This window comes from Abramis brama (assembly GCF_963993115.1).
Source record: "Abramis brama genome assembly, chromosome: 1".
NCBI classification, from domain to species: Eukaryota; Metazoa; Chordata; class Actinopteri; order Cypriniformes; family Leuciscidae; genus Abramis; species Abramis brama.
Window position 1 is genome coordinate 1742478 of NC_139963.1, and position 27055 is coordinate 1769532.

General features: G+C 38.8%; 1 protein-coding gene and 1 long non-coding RNA gene across 2 annotated transcripts in view; one reads left to right on the forward strand and one right to left on the reverse strand.

Moving 5' to 3' along the window:
* The window catches only part of LOC311098232 (uncharacterized protein), a 179338-nt gene that overhangs the window by 94886 nt on the left and 57397 nt on the right, over positions 1 to 27055 (forward strand). The gene's annotated exons all lie outside the window — the stretch shown is intronic.
* LOC311091441 lies at positions 20981 to 23227 on the reverse strand. The gene is made up of 3 exons (XR_014608094.1): positions 22533 to 23227; positions 22346 to 22445; positions 20981 to 22272 (listed from the first exon to the last, which is right to left on the reverse strand). It is a non-coding gene; the product is annotated as an uncharacterized lncRNA (long non-coding RNA).

The window sequence follows — 27055 nt, forward strand, 5'->3', positions numbered from 1 at the left end:
TTCATTTCGCTTAATGTAAAAGGGGAATCCATAGCATCCTCTGTACTTTCCTTTCTTATTAGTGCCTCTGGGTATGCATCTCTAGTCACTTCTCTTCCTCTTTTTCCAGCCTCTGACAGATTATTAGAACTATGAATTTCAACCAAGGCCTTAGCTATGATATCAGCTTTTTCCCTATTTGTTACTGCTATGGTTTCTCCTGCTTTTAAAACTGTAAACTGCCAGTCCTTTCTAATTCCCCTCATTTTCCTTATCATTCCCCACACATTTCCTAATGGAGTCGTTCTACCTATTTTATTACAATATTCTCTCCAACTGTCTCTTTTTGCCTTCTTTACTACTTTCCTAACTTGAGCTTGGGCCTTTTTGTATTCTATTAATCTTTGGAAGTTAAGATTATTCTTCAGCATTTTAAATGCCTTATTTCTTACTTTAATGCTTTTCCCACACTCTTCCGTCCACCATGGAACTGGTTTCCTATTCATTTTTCCTTTGCTTTTTGGAATACATAAGTTAGCCACTCTAATCACTACTTCTTTAAATTTTCCATCAATTTCATCTATATCCTGGCTTAAATCAATTTCACTACACCTCCTCACATAAATATTCAAATTTACCCCACATAGCCTTATTTAATATCCATTTATCCTCTCTTCCTTCTTCCCTCTCATCCTTTCTCACACATAACTTACATAAAACAGGAAAATGATCACTACCCATAGTAGAGTCCTCCCATAACTCCCACTCACAAATACCTGCCACCTCTTTTGACACTAGTGTTAAATCAAGTGCTGAACTTTTACCTGTGTGAACATCTATTCTTGTGCTTCTCCCATCATTAATGCATACCAGATCAAACTCATCCAACAACTGTTCTATTATTAGACCATTTAAATCAGTTTTCCCCCCTCCCCATAATGAACTATGGGCATTAAAATCTCCACATAAAACAATGCGGTCACTTGCTAGTTCAACAATCTGATTTAATTTATCACCATCTAATCTTCTACATGGATTATAATTATTTACCACAGAAAACTTCTCTTGCTTAGTCCATATTTTAACAATAATATACTCTTCCTCCCTTCCTTTTGATATAACTTGATATGGAATATTCTTCTTGATAAATGTAGCACACCCACCCCCTACACCATCTTCCCTATCATTCCTTACACTAACATAATTATATATACTAAAATCTAATTTCCGTGATAACCATGTTTCTTGTATACAGATTACATCAGGTGTAGTTGGTAACGAACTGATAAAATACTTAAATTCCTGCCCATTTGCCACCAAGCTTCTTGCATTCCATTGCAGAATAAGAACCATAATATCAGCCAACAAATGAAGCTTCCTGACTGGCCTGAGCACTTAGCTCATTCCTCACCTCTTCCCAGGACAAATCATTCAGGCTAAGATGGTTCACTGCTGCCTTTACTATTATTTGTATCCTTTCCGTTTTTGACTTTGCCTCAGTTGTAGCATTGATGACCCCTGCTATAAAGATGACTAATTTCCTTAAATCAACCAGAACTTTACCCCCTTTTATCTGTTCATGTTGATCATTATTCAGATTCTCACTTGCCTCATTTACTACTCCTTCCTCCCTGTGATTCACCAGCCTAACGGCCTCTGCATATGATATTTTATTTTTCACTCTGACCTGCTGAATCTCAACCTGCCTTTTCATTACTTCACATCCCCCGTATGCCACACTGTGATTCCCTCCACAGTTACAGCATTTCGGTTGCACATCCCTTCTACATTTCTCATAATCATGGTCCTCACCACATCTAGCACACCTTCTTTTCCCTTTGCAATTCATGGCTGTTTGACCAAACCTCTGACATTTAAAACACCTCAAAGGTTTAGGAACGTATTCTCTAACATTATACATCATATACCCTTGGGATACTTTGTTAGGAAGCATTTCATCCTCAAATTCCAACAACACACTTTCACTTACTTGTCTCACCCCATTCTTAAAGCTGGTCAATCTTCGGACATCTTTCACTTTCCCTCCTTTTAAGTTTGTTTTTATTTCATCCACATTTACATCAACAGGAATCCCCCAAATCACCCCCCTATTCCACATGTTTCTCTTCTCCACGCGACTAACATTACTTACTTTAAACCTTCCTATCTCCTTCATTCTACAGGCCCTTTCTCTTTGATCTTCATTTTTGCATATTATTAGAAGGTTTCCATCCCTCAAAACTTTGGCCATTTTGACATCTACCACTTGGTTTTTTAAAATTGTAGTCAACTTCACTGGATTTATACCAAGCACTCCATTTTCTTCCCCAAATCTAAGTATTACTTTGCACTCATCATCTATCTTCAAATGATCATCCTTTCCATCAACTTTAGGCATCATCCCTTTAAATTTCTTTGACCCCTCTTTATCTCCTGGCTAAACTCCATATGATCTTCATTCTCAGTGTCATCCGAGTTAGCCCATTCTGGCCCATTTCCAGCACAGCTTTGCCTACCCGACATCGTTGTCACCCCTTTGTTACGTTTCCCCATTTCTTCCAATAAAGTTCCTTGTCTTCTCTTCATTAGGTGACAGCAACTCGAAGAACTTTTATCATTGCTTCTTCAACTTTTCCTCCCGCGTAAACTTTCCGAAGGGTAACACAATGCCAACCAGCCTCGCCAAGCCCTCAGTGACCTGAACCCAGTCTCCAAGGCCTTCCTGCTCCTGCTGCAGCCTCCGCAGTGTCTGAGAGAAGTCGGTAGAGGCTTGTGTTGTGCTGCCCACTCCTCCACTCCCGACACAGGACAGAAAACATGAGGGGATTAAATAGGGAGCAAACTAATCAGGAACACAGGTGTAAGCGATGATATAATAATTACAAGATGAGATAACAAGGGGGCGGGGTAAGGTGACAAGACAACACAAGCACACAGCCCAAACAAATGGCCATGTGCTTACACATAAAACATGAGTCTGTCATGATCCTGCCTCAAGACAAGAGAAGATCTGGGACACGAAGGCAGAATCATGACAGAGAGAGAGCTGAGTATCATCAGCATAACAGTGAAAACTAATGCCATGCTTCCTAATGATATCTCCTAAGGGTAGCATGTAGTGAACAGCAGCGGTCCTAGCACTGAGCCTTGTGGTACACCATACTGAACTTGTGATCGATAAGATATCTCTTCATTTACCGCTTGTGACAGAGGGACCTGTCCTTGTGGGTTAGCGCAGCACTTATACACACACACACACACACACACTTCATCTTACCTCGTTCCTCCATTCCCTGCTGGGGCGATGTGGGTGCACACACACGCCATTAGCACGCTGGTTTTCACACACGAAAACATATCCACTCCATTTCCATCCCTGACAGAAATCCCTGCTATGCATATACACACACATCTAAGTTGTCTTTTGTTTTTCGTTTAGTTTATTACTTTAACACTTGCATGTGTTCAAGTGTTTGTCAGCGTCTGCGTTACTGGTCTTTCATGCTGTGTTATGTCTATCGGCTGTCCAGTTACGAGCGCCACCCAGTGGCCTGGATAAATACCGGAAGTTGGCTCGTCCATTGTTTGTGTTAATGGGGGGGGGATTATGTAAATGTGGCGTTATTATTATGAGTTTATTATTTGTATTTGTTATTTTGTCTGCCTCTTTGTTTCTGCTTTTGTTAATGTATATATCTATATTGAAAAATGTACTTACTAAACTATATACCTACCTCATAAAGATTTGTAATGGTTTTAACTAAAGGGGTGGGGCTTGGACTATAAAAAGGAGCTCCAAACTCATGTAGGGTGTCAGTTAACCCTCTGGGGTCTGGGGTGTTTTTGGGGTCCTTGAGATGTTCTGACATGCCCTGACATTTCAAAATGGCAAAAAAAAAATTACACTCTATTTAGCACAAACAGGACTACCATAATATGTGAACCACATGTATGTACATGTTTTCATTTTTGAGAGAATAATGTTTATGAATGGTTATTGAAAAAACTAAAAATGAAAGTTTCTGAAATAAGGCCACAAAACACATACTAAATATGTGTCAATAAGACTTTTGACTAATGGATGTCGTCGCCTAGAGACTATTTTTTCTTCAAAATGATGTGAAAATCATCCTGCCTAATCATTCACATAAAACGATACATTGATTTAAGTTTTGTGAAACACTTTTAGTTTGGAAAGGCAATATGCGGATGGGGCGTAAACGATCATGCATATTTAGTAGTTCACACCTGATGAGACAATGCCCCTGCATACTTAATGAGACATTCATTCAGGTGTGTCACCTATAGCTAACTTAAAGGAGTCATGACCTGTAATTTTCACTTTTCCACGAGAATCAATGTATGTTATGATTGCCTAACGATTATACACTGGCCGGGAAGCCGATATTTAAAAGTGAAGCGTTTGTTTACCCCTGGGTTCGTAAACCAGCCCACGTGCACGCACACTCAAATACGAGATTTTAATTTCTGCCCCGACTTGACATCAAGACGGGGCAGGATATACCATATATGGACACCGCAGACCTATGCTGCAGGAAGCCCGCCCTGCCCCTCTCCCCCTCATATTCAGTCTATGATTCAGTCGCGAAAGATGCAGAAACGTAGTGCACACGTTAGTTGCTCTGTTGTTGACTGCCAGAATCAACATGTAAATGTGTTTTCTCTCCCAAGAACGGACCAAGCTGTCAGGGACCAGTGGATTAAATTCATTTTTAATGACGCGGTTCCTACAACCCTTCCCACTGGCTTAACATTAGGTGTCTGTGCTAATCATTTTATTATAATTATAGAATTGTATATTATATAACTATGACAACATATAATTGTATTGATTTTTTTATAGAATAGATAAGGATAGATAAATAAAACAAACAGTCAAGTAATAATAAACATAAAGAAAAAGATCACGTTACATGTCTGTAGAAGAAAAATATTGAATGTCTAAAAAACCACAACGTGAAACAAGGCAAAAACACCACATGATAGCAAACGTTGATCTCAATAACCACTGTAAGCTGATAAAAAAAAAGTAGACTACATCTCCGTTAATGTAATCTACATTAAATAAAAGGTATGTATGTCTCAGTCAAAATGATTGTCTTTACCATTCAGAGACATCTTGCTGTAGACGTTCTTCCATCGACTCTACATCTTCCCTTTCCAGCTCAGGTTCAGAGTCTGGCTCATACATATACGGTTGAATTCCGTAGGTCGCGGCCAGGTTGGGTTCATTCACAACTTGCGCCATGATGTCATTTTGGAATGATATGCTGAAGTTACCTGCGTGTCAACCCCCCTCCTTCCTGCCACCAATCAACGTGCCCCTCATTTGCATTATTAAAATGACCGTCCACGACAGCCAAAATATCGCATCAGATCTCGCGAGACAATAATGCCTTCAGAAATAAGGGTCAGAGGAGCTCTGTGTTTATTTTTTTTCCACTTTTCTTTTTTAGAAGGGCCTGAAAGACTATAATAGAGCGTGGGTATCCAAGGTAATACTAGGTTATGACTCCTTTAAATATACAAGCTTCATAAAAATGATCATTCTAGAAGAAAATTTCAGAAGGCATTGGCAATATGCCTAGTAATTGCTGACAACAACTAGCCTTTATAATCAATCTGGAATGTAAACAAAACATTTTCAAGATACACATTTCAAAGAAGACTACTTGAATGAATATGAGGTGCTAGAAAAACAAAAAGCATCAGGCAGTATCCAATGATAGCCCCACCATGAGCCCAACACTTTTCTGTAGCTTTTCCATAGACAGCTTTTCAAAGCTGCCTCCAAAGGCTTCCGTTAATTCAAAGATTTTGCGCCAACGAATGGCTGTATCTAAAAAGCGCCAAAGCAGCAGCCTGCACTTTGCCTGTAGCCTACTCCTGGAAAGATGGACTCCAGTCTGTTGCCGTACTTTGAAGTAATCGGTAAAATGTTACATACTGTAGTGGCTGTACTGATGAGGACATTAGTAACCATCTTACATTTGAGTGCGGCTTGCAAAGAGGAGCGTCGGTAGCGAATATTCGTTGTTTTGCAAAGACAATGGCTTAAGAAGACCCCGAGTGATGGACAACGAAGTGCATGCTGCTGTCTTCAATTCCATAAAACAGGTAGGCCTAACTGCCTCTCCTACTATGAAGTTTCAAGTGTGCATGCTTTATTCAAGTTTTGTTTGTTGATGGTGAAAGGAGTAGGCTACACACTTCAGTTTTAACGTTAATGTGTGTTACTGGGTTCCACAATGTTGAGACCATGTTCAAATTGACTATTCTCCAGTGCATGCTTAAAACAGGGACTTAACAAATCCCAAATAGGCCTATAGCCTATTCTCAATTCAATAATAATTTTTGACTGGTATTAGGCTATCATTTGAAACCAAAAATGTGGCCGATTCCATATAGTAAAATAAGCAATTTTTGTAATCTGTAGGCCCATGTTTGTCATTTATAGGCTAGGCTATCTAGAGCCAAATTCACGGATGGCAGGTGAATTGTTGCGAACAATGGATTCCAGTGTTGAATTATTTGAAGTAATGTATTTGCTTGCTTTGGTAATATTGTTTTACATTCATGCCAGTAAAGCTAGACTGAATACTGAATAACTGTCATATTAGCAGACACTTTATCACAACTCACAGGTCTGTGTCTTTTGTTGTTGAAAACACACGGAGGGCGCCTGCCCTGGCATTGTTTGAGGGTGAGCCTACAAGCACGCAGGAGACAGGGAAATGGAGATCGTGCTGGTAGCCTACATGAGGCCATCAGAAAGGGGAGACACCGCTGGTAGTAGCCTACCACCAGTTGGTCCAGGGGCTTCGTCTAATGATGGTCTGTTCAAGGCTTATTTTAGGATGAATCGGGAACAGTTGCAGTCTCCGGACAATCCAAGCAACTGTGACCCTCTGTCAGCACAACTGAGGGCCCGTCTCTCCATTCATTCGATTGGACAATGGAAAAAAACGCGAATGATGTCGGGCGCTTTTCTGCCCAAAGTTGAAGCGCTCAGAGCGCTCCTTCAAAAACGCAAGGCGCAGCAGGCGGCCACAACGCGAGGTGCCCAGGGCGCTTAAACAGTGCGCACAAGCTCACTGCAAAAAACACGTTCTGTTTGATCCGGGCCAAATGAACCAAGCTACAGATGTGAAAGCACGAGCCTCTATGGACTCTAACCGAACCAGCGCAGGATGATACAAAGTCTGGAAATGGAAATGTCCTTTGATTTTTAGGCGGGGACAACAAACATCCTAATTTCTACCTGTAGCCTATCATCATGGAGCTCTGTCGGGTTCATGTTGGTGGTGGTCTGCTTTAGAGGGCCACGCATATGAATGTAGCCGGTATTAAATAATGCAGCCATTTCAAGGAAGGAACATTGTATCAGACAGCCTTATCACAGATCATACCATGACGTGTTTGCAAACAAAGTTATTGTATTTTTTCTATTCTCTGTATTCATACTAAAATCAATATCAAGCCAGTGTTCTGCTCCACTAGAGGTTTTTGTCCTCCCTTAACCCCGGTATGACACCTGCGTTACCGTCTGAAAGGTGTAGCTACTGTCCCAGTCAAACTAGCAACCAACTGTTCCTGACATAATTTATAATTAATTTCTGATAACTTCTTATCTTTGACAGTGATATTTATACTCCATATAATACTCTGGAAATGGCTAACAGTCATGCATAATTAGTCAAACAATGTTTAAACTATGATTTTGTATACTACATTATAAAAATATCATACTTTTGTACAAAAAAAAACCTATGAAAGTAAGCTACTTTGATTGTTTGTAGCACGTCTTTGTGTAGGCAAACATGCACGTTGTGAACGGGGACTATACTGCTTCGACAAAATAAAATACAAGTAGACTCATTGACTAGTGGTTTCACACTTGATGACCCCACTGTATGTGTGTGTATTACATGTCTCTCCTAAATAGAAATTGAATCAACCTCCTTTTGTCTTTTCTTTACCTTAAGACTGGTCCTGCCTATGGCAGAAAAATGATGACGGGCTATCTTGCAGCTGCAGGAGTCCATGCATCCGAAGGTCGTGTGGGAGATGTCTTGCGCAACATTCACTTGCCTTATCACAGGGCACGATGTCACGTAGGTTTGATCTAATGTCAATAAAGGCCGGATTTACTAAAGGCTTATTAAATGTATTGATTATTTGGATTTTTAAGGTTGGGATTTCTTGGCATTGAGGTAAATGTGACAGTTTAATTGGTTATTTGAATAGTTTTATCAGTAATGATAATTGTACTAACATTACAAGTACACACTTCAGCTGTAGCAGTAGTAGTGCTCAGTACTATGAATAGTAGCAGTAAGTGTAGTGTATTGTAATAGTAGAATGTCTTGCAGTATTGGCTGTAAAAGTAGGTTGCAGGAGGGTTTAAATGTATTTGCTACAGTATACTAGGCGGTTATGTCTAAAGCTTTACATCAATGCGCTTTTTTCTTTGATTTCAGTATGGTTTACTATGATGTACTGATGTTCTTTTTTGTCTGTTTTTAAGGGAGCCAGGAACCTTAATCCTGTTCCATATAATGCAGGCTATGTGGGTCACAAAGTACACATAGACCAGAATGAAAAAATGGTTATGTTTGGTGTGACTCATGTGCTGGCGATCGATGGCTTCCCCAGCAAAACTGTTGGAAAATCAACAATGCCTGTGAAGAACAACCTCACCATATACAGTGACATTTACAGGTAATTTAAACCACCTTTTCAATGTCCCCAAAACACCAAAAGAACTTTGTCAAAATAAGAACCAGCTTCTGGAAATCATCCCCAATTCATGATTTGCTTAAACACTGTTTATGCAGATCCTTTAAAACCTTAAAATCAAATTGTCCAATTTTCAGGCCTTAAAATATCTGTGAATGTCAGGAATGCAGTTTTTATCTATACAAATAATTAATTGGATTATGAGGTTAGCATTATTTTTAAAAAGTAGTTTTAAAAGTTTACTATAATTAATTTATAATAAAAACAGCAAACCATTACAATTAAGATGCAGGAATTAGTGAAGGACTGAAATGTTTAATCGATTATCAAAGTAGTTTGTGGTTCATCTAATCAAATAATTGTTGCAGCTATACCGCCTTTTAAGCAGCCAGTCAACACTCAGATTACCTCCCCACTACCTGACAACATAAGACATACTATATATTTTTCAGCTAAAGGTGACACTAACAGACTCCATACTGCTGTCAAGGAATTGGCGATATTATCTTTTCTTGCAGAAGTGCAGTGATGGAGTATGGGATGTGGGACCAGGTAAGAGTGGACCATGGGAAGGAGTTCTTCCTTACTCTTTACATGCAGCCAGCCACCGCCACAACACAGAGAGGCCACCATATATGCAAACACCATCAACAAAGGGGACTCATTTGGAAAAATGAATTGCAATGAATACAGTTGAGCAAAATATGCATGCACACACCCTGATTGTAATTTGTAAGTTTCAATGATTTTAATGTCAGTCACCCTTTTAATTAATTCCTTGTGCTTGTATTTATTCGTAATGGAAAGCTAAAGGTTGGTGATAATTGTGTAGTGTTGAAATCAGCCATTGTTGGACAGTATTCTCTGTGTAAAGAATCTAAATAAGTGCTTTGACAGGATCACACTATTGAAATAATTTGGCCTGAAATCAACAATAGGGTGAACTACCCTTTGAAAGTGGCATTGGTCCAACTGGTGGATCAGGAGGCGTTGGATATGGAGGACAGCATGTCCAAATTCTGTGCGTCATCCTTGACATGCCAGTCGGCTCGGCTTGGAGTTGACCGTGTTGTGCAAGCGTGGAATGCCCACAGGATTCCAGGTGTGTGTTGGGGTTTGTCTCAATCAAATTTGAGTCTGATTGCATGTCATCTCTAATTTTGAAAATACGTTATAAAATGTGTGATGCCTGCTCAAGCCTTTTTTATTAATGACAATGTCACGCGTTTTGTATACTATTTTAAGTGGTTTTCTGATGAACATATTTTTAAACTTGTTTAATAAAACACTAGGGGAAGCATGATGCAGATCATAAGTGAGTTCTGAGACCATCAAGCATCATTGAGCTGTGCACTGTAACATTAAGTTTTTATGCAACATTTATTTATTAAAAAACATTTTCATAGTGATTTTTGGTAAAGCAAATTCACATTTTACTATGCAAATCCTAAATGTTATGTTGTAGTAAATAAAATAATAATTTGCCTAATAATAACAACATAGTCATCCAAGTGCGTTTATATATTTTCTCTTTTGCTTTTGGTTGGGCATACCTGTACATTTGTGGAGTGCTGGGGCCATCAGAAGCTGCACAATTTGCATGTATTGCTTGTAATGAAAGCTTCTTCACTTTATATGAGTAACTGTTGTATGTTAGACTTCAGTGTTTGTAAGTATATGATTATTTGTTGTAATTAGTAAGTTATAGTCGTGTTGTTTGAAAGGCCTTTGCTGCTTTTGTAATGATGCCTTAGTTCTTATTGTGTGACAGTTATAATGACACTGATATGTTGAGCACACCTTAACTGTGAGCTCTTAGCTTTCCAAGTAGGCCCAGCAGCAAAATCAGTCAGTTTTAGTTTTAGTGTTTTCTGAGCCTGTTAGCGCCAAATTGGGTGTAATTGGCGGGCAGGAGCAAAACTGTGCGCGTTTCCATTCAACACATAGACCACAGCTGCAAACTTATCTGCGGAAATTGTATTCTGTGTTTCCCAATACTTTCAACACTGGTAAATAATTCTTAATCTTCACCGACCAAACGGCGGCGTTATTATTTTCACTGTTTGGGGTGTCATTTTCATTACTTGAAATGTACAGTAAAATAAGTTTAGTTTAGCATTTCAATCGGAAGGGTGGAGGGTGGAGTCCTTCGGGTGGACGGAGGCACCCTGTATGTGACATTTATGGAGCGTGAGGCAAATGTGTCCACGATTGCTGAAAAGGTGAATCAGGACCTGGGCTCAGAGGAGGAGATTGTCCTCTGTGATGGTCAGGGAAACCGCCTCATCGAAGGCATTGGCACAACAGGTATGTTATTGTAAAATAAAATTAATTCCTACTTAATAGTAGTTCATTATTGTTAATTGACATCACATATCTTGAATATCACTTCTTTTTTCAATATTGTTTGATTAGCTTGTTTATTGAATGCATTTCACTTTTAATTTTGTAGTCTTTGTAACGTGTTTTGATATAAGCTGATAATTGTCCCACTCTTTTGCAACCTGTTGCACTCCTGGTTGCCAGCAATGGGCTCTCTCTGTGTTCTTTACCAAGATTTCTTACTTCCTTCATTAGGGAGTTAGTTGTGCCTTTCATCTGAACCACATTAAACTTGCCAAGGATTCTGTTCAAAATCAAAAAAAAGTACTGGAATTGAAATTGAAAATTTAATTTTATCCCCATCATCTTCTCTTTGGGAATGTCGTTCTGGAAGCAGAATGCTCGCAAGATTGTTGCCCTCTGTAACAGTGCCTACCAGGAGCTGATGAGGAAGAAGAGGAGGAGGACAAGGTAACAGAAGCCTTCACCTATTACAGAATGCAAGACTAACTTCTTTCAACACAAAAGGCACTGCAGAGTAAATACTCCAGAGTCTCCACATGTACATTTCAATTTTGAATTTCAATTCAATGAGCCCTTTTCAACACAAGCAAATTCACAGAGACCAATAAATTCAGTCAAAAACCATCCAGCAATGGAGATGACTTTAAGTTGTTTAAGTTATTTTAAAGTATGCTGAATACAAATAAACTGGTTAAAAGGTGTGACTGCCCCGAGAGCTCTTGGTGTTGGAACTGCAGGCAATTAAGGAGATTGGGAGCACCTGGCTAGTAGCCCAACCTATTTAGGCCTGCCCACCAAGATGCCGGTGTCGGTGCTTGCGCCTGCCACGCTATTCTTTTGTTTTGTGTTGTTTTAAATAAATGTCTGCGGGGAGCAGTGGACAACCAACTCGCCCAAAATGCAGGGATGACAGTTTTCAGGAAATTGTTTTTGAACTTACAGGGATGGGGGAGGTTGTTACTGTTTGGAAGGACACCATAAGAAGTTAGGGGATTGTTGGTGTAGTTCGTTTTTATTTTAGGAGGGTGGTTGTTGGGGGGCCTGTTAAGTTGAGTTATGTTCATCTGTTATGTTATTTTATGCAAATAATAAATTAATAAATTGTTAATTTTTTTTCTATTATGTTCACTTGCAGAACAGTTAAGTTTACCTTAGGGCTTCACAGTAAATGTTCTGCAGCCATAGATTATACATGCAATGCCTTTGAAAGCATGTATGTGCTATATATGTTGAATAAATGTTTGTGCTATATATGTTGAATAAATGTTTAAGACTTGTATGGATTCTCTTCACTTGCATGACACAGTGGGAGTGTTGTATGTTAAACACACTGGAATGTGTATAGAGAAGAAAGATTCACACAGTATATAGCACACTGGTAAATCATTCTTTTGGCCAGATGGCCTACATTAGGACATTTCTGATGTGCGTTTGTTGTCTGAGCTGCTAAGAAGCTGATAGCAGTGTTAGAATCAGGTTAAAACAGAAGGGCATGCACGTTTAACTCTGGGATGATGATGATGATGATGATGATGATGATGATGATGATAACTAGGTTGCAAATAAAATCAAAATCAAAAACCAAATGAAATGAACAACAATAAATACATCTGTATTAGTAATCTTGATTTAAAACAGTTGCCAAAGACACAATACAGTCAGTCATTTAAATACTGCCACCTGCTGGTAGAAAGGGGGAACAGTTTGGTCCATTACGGTGAAAATCACATTAAATATTAATTTAATTATATAATATAGTGCTAACAGTAACAACTCTGCACACACAATAAGTTCTTAGGGTAACCTATATTACCAACTGTATTGAGCCAAACAATGCGCTCGTTAAACGTGACTGGTGTACGTGGATAGGCACGATATTAAATCACTGCAATAAACTACTGTTGCTAACATATTTCTTTCGGTCCAGGTTTATATAAGCCTATTTATTGATTGATTTTTTTCTTCTAACGTTACTCTGGTATAACGTTAGTGCTGCATATTATGACCGTTCTAAAAGCTTGCTTTTATTTTTATAGGCTATATTTACTATTGCTTCCGGGTCACTTGGCCAACCTGTCTTTCTTTTAGTGTAGATCTTCAAACGGAGAAATGAAAAAACGGCTCTTTTATTACCGTTTCTTTGATTTTGGTTTGAAACGACAAACGAAAAAAAGGTGGTTTCTCGTTATTTTGTTTTGTGGTTCAAACGAAAAAACAAACTATCAAAACGTACACGGACCGTGATGCTGAACTATCATGTGAGTTTCTAAAGGTTTTTTTTATTATTTGCACAGTTATGAACATTGATATTTTATGTGCAACAATAGCATGCTCAGGCTCAGTGGCCTTACGCCTCAATTTAAATGTTTTTTTTTTTTTTTTCAAACAATGTGATTTAAATGGTTATGAATGTACTGATTTGATGCATTTTAAAAAAGATGGATGATAGATATTCTTCAATCTTTCTGACAAAGAACAAAAGATAATGTGAATCACAGTATGTACAATGTTTTTTTAATTTATTAATTGTAGTGCACAGTGTTTATTATAAGGTGGTAGAATCTGCAGCTTAGTACTCACTACTCACTACTCATGAGTACTTTGAAATAAAATACTTTTTTACTCTTACTCAAGTAGTTTTTTGGACAAGTACTTTTTAACGTTGGTGGTTCAATCCCCGGTTCCACCTGACCGAGTGTCGAGGAGCAAGACACCTAACCCCAGCTGCTCCCGACGAGCTGGATGGCGCCTTGCATGGCTGACACTGCTGTTGGTGTATGACTGAGTGAGTGAATGGGTGAATGTGAAGCAATATGTAAAGCGCTTTGGTGGCCATAGGTCTGTGAAAGCGATATATAAAATGCAGTCCATTTACCATTTGGTGGCCATAACCCCACGTCCAGGTGTGAGCAATTAACATGGGCGGAGTACGCTCATAATTCTCTGCCATCGTCGTCCACTTGCCTTTCCCCATTTTTTTATTTTGCTGGGCTACCAGCCACCTCTGTTTCCCTCTCAGGAACCTGAAGCCGGCGTTCCCTCAGTCCAGGCCTTTATACTGAGTTCTTAGGCCCAAAGCGTAAAATGATGCTGTGAAAAGCCTTCAATGACGAGGTCTCATCTTTTACAATCCTCTTATTGGTCAAGGCCATCTCTACTTTGATGAAGGTCTCTCATGGTTGTAGGAAAAATTAACTGAGCTGGACGATGACATCACTGTTTTCTCCAAAACTGCTTTATAGATAAAATTAACTAATTTAAGAATTGATGATCTTTACAACGGAACTGAATCAACACTGAACTGACTTTAGCTGAACAACAGCCGAAATACATTATTGTCCTGTTATCTCTGTAAAGCTGCTTTGAAACAATCTGTGTTGTATAAAGCGCTGTATAAATAAAGATAACTTGACTTCACTTATTGTATTATAATCCCTGGATCACTGAATCTGCTTGATTTCTATCTTAAGCAAAAAAGATGATGTTGAATTAACAGTGCACTCATATGTACATCTTTACACCACAAGAGGGCAGTATTCACCAAAGTCTCATATGTACATCTTTACACCACAAGAGGGCAGTATTCACCAAAGTCTCATATGTACATCTTTACACCACAAGAGGGCAGTATTCACCAAAATACTGCAGTCTTCGTATCAGCTGTGTGTGTACACATGCAGTATAGTAGGCTAGACTCAGGTAAATGGACCAGAAGAGGTTAGAGTGTTAACTGTTCTTGACATTGTTAATAATTAGGGGTTCAAGCACGAAGTGCTGAAACCCTATTGTAATTGCCCTGATTTTTATTAGGGGTTCAAGCATGAAATGCTGAAACCCTATTGTAATTGTAAGGATTCGTAAAACGCATCGTGCAGGACAAACCGTAAGGCCTAGAGACGTGAAACCTGGCCAGATGGTAGGCCTCAATTTGGGGACAACCTATCAGAGTATGACCCCGAATGGCCCATAGGTGGCGCTACAGCAACCAAAAGTACAAAATCGCTCATAACTCTTAGGCCGTTTGTCCCAGGATCAAGTGTCTTATATCGTTGGAATCCTTGGCTCAAGGCGGACAAACGGCTATTTCAAGGCTATCTCCGATTTGGATGTAGGCAGGGAAAATTTTCTGCTATGTCGAATTTTGTCCAAAACCTACTTTTGCGAACTAGACCCTGGTTTTTCGCCCGATCGGAACCAAACCAGTCTAGGTCAATTCTCTGGACTCCCTAGATCAATAATTATCGGAAAAAAAAGTTGAACTTTGGCATTTGGGTGGCTGTAACAGGGTCATTTATAAAAGGGGCGTGGCAAAATACACTAAAAAGCCTATAAATCCCAAATGAAAACTCAGAACTTCACCAAAATTGATGAGCATATGTGTCAGAACATGGTGAGGAAGCATGCAGTTTCATGGAGATCGGACCATAGGTGGCGCTATAACTGGCAAAAAGCCTTCATTCTTATTAGGGGTTCAAGCATGAAATGCTGAAACCCTATTGTAATTGTAAGGATTCGTAAAACGCATCGTGCAGGACAAACCGTAAGGCCTAGAGACTTGAAACCTGGCCAGATGGTAGGCCTCAATTTGGGGACAACCTATCAGAGTATGACCCCGAATGGCCCATAGGTGGCGCTACAGCAACCAAAAGTTAGAAATTGCTCATAACTCTTAGACCGTTTGTCCCAGGGTCAAGTGTCTTATATCGTTGGAATCCTTGGCTCAAGGCGGACAAAATGGCTATCTCTGATTTGATTTAGGCAGGGAAAATTTTCTGCTATGTCGAATTTTGTCCAAAACCTACTTTTGCAAACTAGTCCCTGGTTTTTCGCCCGATCGGAACCAAACCAGTCTAGGACAATTCTCTGGACTCTCTAGATCAATAATTATTGAAAAAAAAGTTGAACTTTTGCATTTGGGTGGCTGTAACAGGGTCATTTAGAAAAGGGGCGTGGCAAAATACACTAAAAAGCCTATAAATCCCAAATGAAAACTCAGAACTTCACCAAAATTGATGAGCATATGTGTCAGAACATGGTGAGGAAGCATGCAGAGTTTCATGGAGATCGGACCATAGGTGGCGCTATAACTGGCAAAAAGCCTTCATTCTTATTAGGGGTTCAAGCATGAAATGCTGAAACCCTATTGTACTTGTAAGGATTCGTAAAACGCATTGTGCAGGACAAACCGTAAGGCCTAGAGACTTGAAACCTGGCCAGATGGTAGGCCTCAATTTGGGGACAACCTATCAGAGTATGGCCCGAATGGCCCATAGGTGGCGCTACAGCAACCAAAAGTTCAAAATTGCTCATAACTCTTAGACCGTTTGTCCTAGGATCAAGTGCCCCATATCGTTGGAAAAATGGCTATCTCCGATTTGCTCGCCCTTCAGGCGCCAATTTCGAGTAAATTGCATTTTTTTGAAAAAACTATTTTTGCGAACTTCTCCTTGGTTTTTCGCCCGATCGGAACCAAACCACTGCAAGAATATTCTCTGGAGTCTGACAATCAATAATCATCCAAAAATTTCTAAATTTCAATTAACGGTCGATAAGGGGAACTGAAATCTTTGATGGCACCAGGGCCACTTTTACTAAAACGGTTATAAATTGTGAACGGAAAGAGATTTTTTTTGCTAAACTTGGTACACATCTTCCTGAGCTCAATCTGAGATCACTTGAAAAAAAAAAAAAAAAAAATTGCAACAATTGGCCACTAGGTGGCACTATAAAACGGTTATAACTTGTGAACGGAAAGAGATATTTTCGCAAAACTTGGGACACATGTTCATGAGCTCATTCTGAGGTCACGTGAAAAAAAATCATGACAATTGGCCACTTGGTGGCGCTATAAAATGGTTATAACTTGTGAACGGAAAGAGATATTTTCACTAAACTTGGGACACATGTGCATAAGCTCAATCTGAGTTGACAGTTGACAAAATCGTGACAATTGGCCACTTGGTGGCGCTATAACAGTGAAAAAAATCATGAAAATAGCTATAAGCGCACCCAACCGTTAGTCTACTGAAAATTGGCACGCAGTGTCTTTGTCCAGGGTGCCATGATAGTCTATGAGAACATTGGTGTATCTAAAAAAACTCAGTATACGTCATTGGCACAATGCCTTGAAGGAGCCTTAGAAGTTTCAAGGAAGCCCGTGTTTTTTTCACAGGAGTGACCTCCTAAGAATCCTTGCCGAGTCCAACAATACCAAACATGCCAGGTTTCGCCTTATGGTTTTTGTAAGTGTCATTTAGAGCTTTAAAAAATTGTGGTTATCTTCAAAGCCGTTAGTCTGATCTAGACAACAACAAAAAAACAAAGGAAATTTGAAAACATAGGTAAATAGCTAAACAATAACGCCAAAATGTTACAATTATGATAGGAACTGACAAAAAAATAAATAAAATCCAATCAATTTCACCCATGGATCATTTTGATGCTCTCACATGTTTGAAACAAACAATGATGGATTGTGATGAAATTTGTTTTGAATTGGGACTGGCGAATCCCCGTCCATACTGTCAATGACCGGTCGCAAAGACCCGCCCACTTTAGTTACTGTTGCTATGTCTGACAAGCGACGCCACTCTCACACCACACCAAGTTCTCACGCAGTGAAAAATACATTGCGGATCAGAGAAAAGACTGCGCGCTGACAGACAAGTACTTTTGATATGAAACAAAGTCTCACCTTTCAAATGTAGTAATTTTTTAGAGACATTTAAACAATAAATACCGTTTTGTGACTCTTTAATGTGTCTGACAGATCGCTGTAGACTCGAGGCTCAGTTAAAGCTGCTTGTGAACCGATCATCTCTTCCTTCTAGTTAATTTATAGCATTAAAATAAACGTGAATGAACATAAAAGGAATGTTGTTTTAAAGTGCTAAGACTTCAGTACACTTTGTTTTTCAAATTTAAATCCTCCTATGTTAATCTACTAACTCTCCTGACTGCTTTGTTGGACAAAATGGCGGATTATGATTAGTCAGATCGCCTGTCAATCAAACTCCCTGCGAAGGGTCAATTGAGAATGCCTGTGCGCACAATCCTGATCTAATCGACAACTTTGCAGTTGCACATAGGAAAGCCCGGAAAATCCCGCTATAATGTAAGAGAGCATCTTTTTCATGTATTTGGACCTAGGCCTAACAATGTTTTATAGTGCGCTGTCCCCATTGTTTTTTTTTTGTTTGTTTTTTTGTTTTTGGTGAGCGTAGGCTACTCCTGATTTTGTTAGTCATCTCATCTCTTATATGCTGTGTATGATCATATCCTGCCCTATTCATGATAGCCTACTCGCGGACATTGCGTCATCAATGTCATCAATTGCGTCATCAAGGGGCCCGCCTTGATAATCCTACTTAAGGGCCCGTGCCCGGTTGCATAAAGCACCTTAAGTTTTTGGTAACACTTTACGGTAAGGGTACATGAATTATCAAGGATTCATGTATAAATTCATGCATGAAATATGCATTCATTCATGCATTAATATCTCATGAATCATCAGGAACTAACACGAGTTCAACGTTTTTCATTCATGACTTCATGGATGAACAACACCTTAATTAAAACATTAACTAAGATGAGTACATCATCATGAATTATGATTTATTACGCATGATCATGATGTTTTCTTTGTTCACACAAAAAATTGGTCTTTACCACCCATTGTGGATAAAGCTATGGTTATGGTACATGAATCATCATGAATTCATGCATTAAAAAGTATTAATTCATGCATGCAAGACTACTCTTCGAATTATTAAAGGAATGTACAAAAATCCACATTATCTAATGCATGCATACAGGCTAGAACAGTATATCAATTAATGTGAGAACTTTTTTTCTGAATTATGATCTGAGTTTCCAAGCATGTTCATGTCTTCTTAGCCTGCAGGTAAATGGACAGAGCCCAAAATTGGCCAATCACAGCACATATTATACGAATTCTGTTGGCATTCAAATACTAGTCATCATTAACTAAGCATTATTTATCAATGACTTCATCATGTGTGTGGCCCCTCAACTAAAGTGGTGACTTGGTGCTTTGAAACACTGATGAACAATGTGGCATAACTGTGAAATGACATGAATATGAACATGAAAGTTCAAGCCTTTGCAAACAATGTACTGTGGACACAAATGGACTTTGATCTTAACTTTACTGCTTTATTCTTAAACGGTATAAACCAGTTAAAACCATAAAGCTGTTTAAAAAACAATGTTTCACAAACAGCTTGATCTCTTTTTGGGTAAAGGACACCTTTTAATGTATAAAGCTACTGGTGTGACTCCTCCATATCATGAAATTGTAAAACAGCTTTATGGTTTTGTAAAGAGTTTTCAGATATACAGGCACTTAAAATAAAGTTCATGGTGTATGTACTGAATTCCTTCTCAGCTCTTTCCAGCTGTTGATTTAACTGGTTTATACCGTTTGGTTTCAGAATAAAGCAGTAAAGTTGCATAACATTATTACGATTTTACAGCTAAAAAACGTACGTTAAACTATTTACGAATATTTCATATCATAAAGATATCTGTATAATTTCCCTTTTACCATTTAATAGATTATAAATGTAAGATCCCTTAACCCTAACTCCACACCTAAACATACCCATTTTATAGACAATATTAAAAGGATAAAACGTAATGGACAGATATGTGTAGGGAAATGGCAGTTTTATTAACAATGTAGCATTAAAAGATAGTTTGAGCAACTAATCCTACCCCTAAACCTAAACCTAACCATTTCTTAAAACTACGTAACTACAATTATAAATTAAAACAACAGACAGACAATCACAATCATGTATTTATTGAGAAAATGTCAAAACCGGTACCAAAAGTCGTTCACATGACGATGTGTCGCAGTCCTCTCTGGTAGTAATGTTATATAATAGTTTTGTATGAGGTAACGTTACAGAGCAGAATTTAAGTTATTAATCCATGAAAATGTTAATCCGGTTCGGTTTGCTGTTCGCTCTGTGAAGGCGCGCGCGCTTCTCCATTTCAAATGTAGTACACAACTTAAAAACGGCATGTCGTAATCTGTGACGAAGCATGCGAGAGCCAATGAGCGTTTGATATCACTGCCGTAAAACATGTCGTAACGCTTCGGGCGCAATTTTTGAATTTGAATTCACCACGAGCGCGGGATTTGACGTTGGTCTCTGAGAGAAATGGAGATGAAGATCACTGGATAAAGGGCTGCATTTGGATCTGTTTCTTGCAAACAACGTATGGATTCAAAAGATTTGGATCACATTAAGCTAATAAAATTGATTTCTTTTGTGAATTTATGTTGTGTTTTAGTGTATTATGAGTCCAAACATTAATGCCACGATTTGAATATGCATAAGTTAAATAGGAATACGCCCAAATTTCTACGTCGTTGTTTGTATAAGTTGTTTATAAGTAAATAAATTACGTTTTTGTGCTGTCCACTGTCAGTATTATACCTTTCTGTGTGTATAAAAGAACTACACTTTATACACACATATTCTCATGAGATCACGTTGCAAGTTAAGATCAAAGTCCATTTGTGTCCACAGTACATTGTTTGCAAAGGCTTGAACTTTCATGTTCATATTCATGTCATTTCACAGTTATGCCACATTGTTCATCAGTGTTTCAAAGCACCAAGTCACCACTTTAGTTGAGGGGCCACACACATGATGAAGTCATTGATAAATAATGCTTAGTTAATGATGACTACTGTATTTGAACGCCAACAGAATTCGTATGTTATGTGCTGTGATTGGCCAATTTTGGGCTCTGTCCATTTACCTGCAGGCTATGAGAAAACATGAACATGCTTGGAAACTCAGATCATAATTCAGAAAAAAAGTTCTCACATTAATTGATATACTGTTCTAGCCTGTGTAGCAGAGCGGGCGTGGTTTGACTCAAATTGCTGTAATTTCTGACTACGCCACCTGGGGAATTTCACCCCAAGAATTTAATATAACCTCTAAGCTAAGGCACGCACAGGTCCCAATCACCGTTGAGTCAGAGACATAAGTAATCGTACAAAAGTATTTTATTTAAGCAACATTCATAGTTAAAAGAGGCATTGACCAGCAATCACACTCATCTCAATTGTTTAATTCTATCGTTGGCAGCAGAGGAACCTGGGCTTACCCGCAGAGGCAGTCTTGAGATATCACCCTTATGAAAATTACTCTATACACAGTGCACACACACTAATACACACTCAACGACTCATGTCAGAGAAGACCACGACACACAGTGAGGACGTCACCACCTAAATGGTCACTCGTCTGCCCCCGGGTGCCCAGGCCCTGCCAACAAACAAAAGAAAAAGACATCAAACAGTGATATGCAAAAAGAACAAAATGATATAACCATAAATCACTAATACAATAAATCAAACCAAAATAATATACAAATTCAAAAAGATAAATCAATTAAAGAAATAAACAGGAAAAAGCAAATCAAAAGAAACTCAAAGCATATCACTGAAAACAAAATTCACAGAAAACAGTGCACTGGAACAGTTCGCTCGAGACGGTTCACTCGAAACACTCGGGTCAGTTCACTCGAGTCGGTTCCCTCGAGACAGAACACTCGGAACAGAACACTCGGGTCAGTTCACTCGAGTCAGTTCACTCGAGTCAGTTCACTCGAGTCAGTTCACTCGAGTCGGTTCCCTCGAGACGGTTCACTCGAGACAGAACACTCAGAACAGAACACTCGGGTCAGTTCACTCGAGTCAGTTCACTCGAGTCGGTTCCCTCGAGACGGTTCACTCGAGACAGAACACTCGGGTCAGTTCACTCGAGTCAGTTCACTCGAGTCGGTTCCCTCGAGACGGTTCACTCGAGACAGAACACTCAGAACAGAACACTCGGGTCAGTTCACTCGAGTCAGTTCACTCGAGTCAGTTCCCTCGAGACGGTTCACTCGAGACAGAACACTCGGGTCAGTTCACTCGGGTCAGTTCACTCGGGTCAGTTCACTCAAGACAGTTCACTTGAAAGTTCACTTAAAACAGAACACAAAACAGATAAAACAGAAAACAGGTAAAACAAAAAAACAGGTAAAACAGAATTCAAAACAGAACAGCAGCCGATGAGGAGCAGAGCAAACAGCAGTTTATGATGAAGCAGCGGGCAGATAATTCTCATGCAGGACGCCGCTACTGTCCTTAACGCGTGCCTAAAAACAAAACAAAAAGGTGTTACACCGCGATTCCCTCTCCCTTGGCTTCACGCTCGAACAGTATACTCACAAAACATGCTGTCCCGGGATTACTATCCCCGAACTATGCGGTAGATGGAGCCGAAGGTCTCCGACAAGCTCGTTGGCATGAAGCGCTGATAGATTGTACACTAAGCATACAGATCAGTCAGATTACCCGCTCAGCCAAAGCAAAACTTAATTTACAAAACACCGTCGCATACAAATGCTTCCCTTACCCGTCTCAAATGTCCATACTGAACTCTCCAGAAAGCACACAGACTGGCAAACAGCACTGACAGTGAATAAGCAGCTTCAGCGATCTTTTACGAGCAACACCTGACACAGCACTCCAGCAAAAAGCAGCAGGGCGCCTGGGTGACGTCACGGCCCCGGATAGTGACGCACACTAAGGAACCGGTAACCCATGCTCTTATACGCACCGGATTCCAGGCCATTGGCCAAACCATAACAAGTAGGAGGGGTCATAACCCTTCCTGCTACATATACATTTTTAAATTTAGATTTTTCTTCTGTTTTGTATTATTTCATCACGTTGTTGATATGTCTCCTGTGTTTCTGTAGTTGGTGTGATTCTGGAGAGTCCTGTTCATCCTGTGACTGAAGGAGATAATCTGGCTCTACGCTGTTTATATAAATATACAACCCTATCAAACCTCAATGCTGATTTCTATAAAGATGGATCACTCATCCAGAATCAAACTACAGAGATGATCATCCCTGCTGTCTCAAAGTCACATGAGGGTTTCTACTACTGCAAACACCCAGAGAGAGCAGAGTCTCCCAAGAGCTGGATCTCAGTCAGAGGTGAGAGTCAATGAAACTGTGAGCTGATTTATTTCTTCATATGCCCTCGTTCAGATATAGTGCATGATAAAGTGCTTGTGTGTCTCTTTTTCAGGGTCTCATTCAGACTCTCAGATCTCTGTCGGTCCGTGTACGTTTTGATAGTTTGTTTTTTTGTTTGAAACACAAAACAAAATAACGAGAAACCACCTGTTTTTCGTTTGTCGTTTCAAACCAAAAACAAAGAAACGGTAAAAAAACAGCCGTTATCCCGTTTTTGGTTCTGAATCCAAAAACGAAAAATGACAAAACCAAAATCAAATAACGGTCCGATTTTGGTTTTTGGAAATTCCTTTTTCCGTTTTTCCTTTTGAAGATCTACATTGAAATATACATACAACCGGCGTAGCGTCATAGAACGTCTCTGAAAAGGTTCACGCCCACTTTTAGGGGAAAACAATCCGGCGAGCGCCATACACAGTAACGGATTGAGGACGTGTACTAACCCTTACAAACATGTAATTTGTATTTAAACATTTTTTTTTCACACAGTAGGCTACCCCTATTATGTATTTGTATTTAATTATTTTTTTCCACACAGTATTTTGTATTTTTTTTTTTTTTTTTTAAAATACATTTCCATGTATTTAAGCCCATCTCTGCCTGCCATCATCATCAATATCTTGCTGTTATGGAAATATCATGAATTACGGATGATGCTATTGAAAGCTAAATCAGGCTAGTTGTATAGCTGGACAGAAAAGTGCACTCAGTAGCTACTCTAAATATAAAGACACAATATTATACATTTAAAGATGTTTACTTCTTAAAACCGTAGTAAAATCATTCACTGGCTACCTGGTGACTCGATGAGGTACGAGTAAATGTCCGGGTAAACCACTGGGTGGGGTTGTTAGACCAATTTGACGCTGGTAGAATGAAACGGGATATGTTTTTAAGTTGCCCAAATTAAGTTTATAAATGTATCGTTCACGCTCTATGGAAGGCAGGGTGGACATATAATTACTCGACATATTTCATCTAAGTGATTTCTGAAGTTATACACGTCTGCCGGCTGTGTACGGACGTTGTTTTGTGCCGCTATTTTGTATTGAAGTCTATGGGAAGTCTGGCTTGTTTTCCCCTAAAAAGGGGCGGTTACAAAATTGACAGTTAAGTTCCCGGATGTGCCGGTTGTATGTATAGACAGGTTGGCCACGTGACCCGGAAGTAATAGTAAATATGGCCTATCAAAATAAAAGCCAAGCTTTTAGAACGGTCATAAAATGCAGCGCTAACGTTATACCAGAGTAACGTTAGAAGAAGAAAAATAAATTAATAAATAGCCTTATATAAACCTGGACCGGAATAAATATGTTAGCAACAGTAGTTTATTATAGCTATTTAATATCGTGCATATCCAGACATCACAGTCATGTTTAATGAGCGCATTGTTTGGCTCAATACAGTTGGTAATATAGGTTAACCTAAGAACTTATTGTGTGTGCAGAGTTGTTACTGTTAGCGCTATATTATATAATTAAATTTATATTTAATGTGGTTTCCACCGTAATGGACAGCGAACTGACAGCGATTGAATGAATACTTGTCAACATGAATTCCCACGTGACGTCATGCGTAGGCCTAAAAACGTTAATAAAGAGGGAGATTGGGATTCCGCCATCAAAATATCAGTCCCTATCTCGTCTTTGCCATTTGATTGACACCCTCGTAAAACTTGCTGGTCCTCAAATATAATTTTATCCTAAACGCATCATATCTATTTTCAAAAAGCCCAAGGACACGCTGTTACCTCGCTCACGTTATACAGTGTTAATAAATGTATTGAACAGGCTAGTTAGGTAACTAATAGTGATAGTAGTTTGTTTATAATACAATCAAAAACGACATATGTGAAGGTTCTCAGTCCTCCATGTAACCTTAATAATCCAACGAAGTTTAAAATCACGGGCAGTTCAAAACGATTACAGACACCAGTAGGTGTCGCACTGTGTCTGCTGTGTGCGAGCTACTGTGTTCTGTAATTAAAACACTTTCCATTATTTTCATTACAACTGTGCTTTCACAAATCACGTTTCTTAGCACTGCTGCTTAAGGCATTAGCCTACTTACCAAAATGAGCTCTTTCTCCTCATGTCTGATTTACATGTGTGCTATTATACTGCGTGAACAGTTTTAGGAGTTGACTGTAACACTCAAAAATGTAAAAACATGTCTCACATATAGGCCTTCAGTCCAGTGGGGTGTGTGGTTCTAGTGTGCATAATAGACAACAAGCAGTAGCCTATGTCATGCAAGTGAACATATTTTATTAAAATGTTTATATTAATTTATTATTTGCATAAAATAACAAAATGATTACAACAAAAGGAGTTATAAAATAGAAAAAAATGGAACAATTTAATAATTGCATAAAATAACATAACAGATGAACATAACCAAACTTAACCATTCAACTTAACTTAAAACCTAAACTTAAAATAAAAACTAAAACAATCCCCTAAATTATAGTGTCCTTAAAAACATTCACGATCTCCCCCATCCCTGTAATTTAATTTTTTTTTCCTGGAACATCTCGTCCCTGCATTTTGGGCAGTGCGGCGAGGTAGTTGCCCACTGCTCAACGCACACCCGGCACCCAACGAGGCTGCGGCAGCACGGTGCCACAACTGGGTTTTCCATCACATCTGCAAGATTCAGAATATTTTTCAACACATATTTCAACTGTATTTTCATCTGTCTCATTTCACTTGTTAGTGTTACAGTGTATTAATAGTTATGTATTCCCATTGACTGCAATAATAAAATTTTAATAAAAATTGTAGTCATAGTAATGATATCTGTCTAAACATTCCCTTGTATCCCCTATATATCTCTGGTGTCATAAGCCTCTTGTTCTATACTGTATGACAGTAACATCCATATTTTTTATCTGCTGGTTACATCTTCACTGAAGCTACATCACACTTATATTGATACAAATATTAAAATCCAATATGCCATTGTTTTATGGCTGCAGGATTACATTAAACATTAAACCTTGTAATTAAGCAGTACATATTTGTTTTCTTCTGAAACCCTGGGTTCTGTAGTAGAATCTAAAATAAATCTTTGAACAAAGTTTGGCAGTGCAGTGTCCGTTTATAATGTCCCTTTAATGTGACAGGCGACTTTCAATATGGTAATGCTATGACTTGATTTTACTGCAGAATATGACTTGTTTGTAGAAAATTTAAAACTGACTAACCTCTGCATATAAGGCATTGAAACGTTGACCTGACTGTTGCCAGCTGGTCAGCAGTCAGAGCCACCGTGCTGACCCTATTTGCTCGCGCATATTGCCCCAGGTCCCGCAGTGCTTCCGTTATAGTTGGCAGCTCTTCTACACATCGGACAGTTTGGTCATCAATGCCACTGTGGGGTACAAAAAAGTTAGTTTACACAATTCAAGCAAGTCATGCTGAACAGCCACGTTGATTATTTGCTGTTATCTATATTTTTGGTTTTCATGACCTAACCCAACTTAACATAAGGACTTTTTGGTTTCACACTCATCCCTTTTCCGCAGAAATGGTTATAAAACCAGCTTCTTAACCACAATCGCAAAAAAACTTGTTTGGTAACACTTTATAATAAGGTTAATTTATTAAACATTAATTAATGTATTAACTAACATGAACTAACAATGAGCAATACATTTGTTACAGTATTTATTAATATTTGTTAATGTTAGTTAATAGAAATAAAGCATGCTCATTGTTTGTTCATGTTAGTTCACAGTGCATTAACTAATGTTAGCAAGATTTTAACAAAGTATTAGTAAATGTTGAAATTAGCATTAACAAAGATGAATAAATGCTGTATAAGTGCAGTTCATTATTAATTAATGTTAACTAATGTAGTTAACTAATGGTAACTAATGAACCTTATTGTA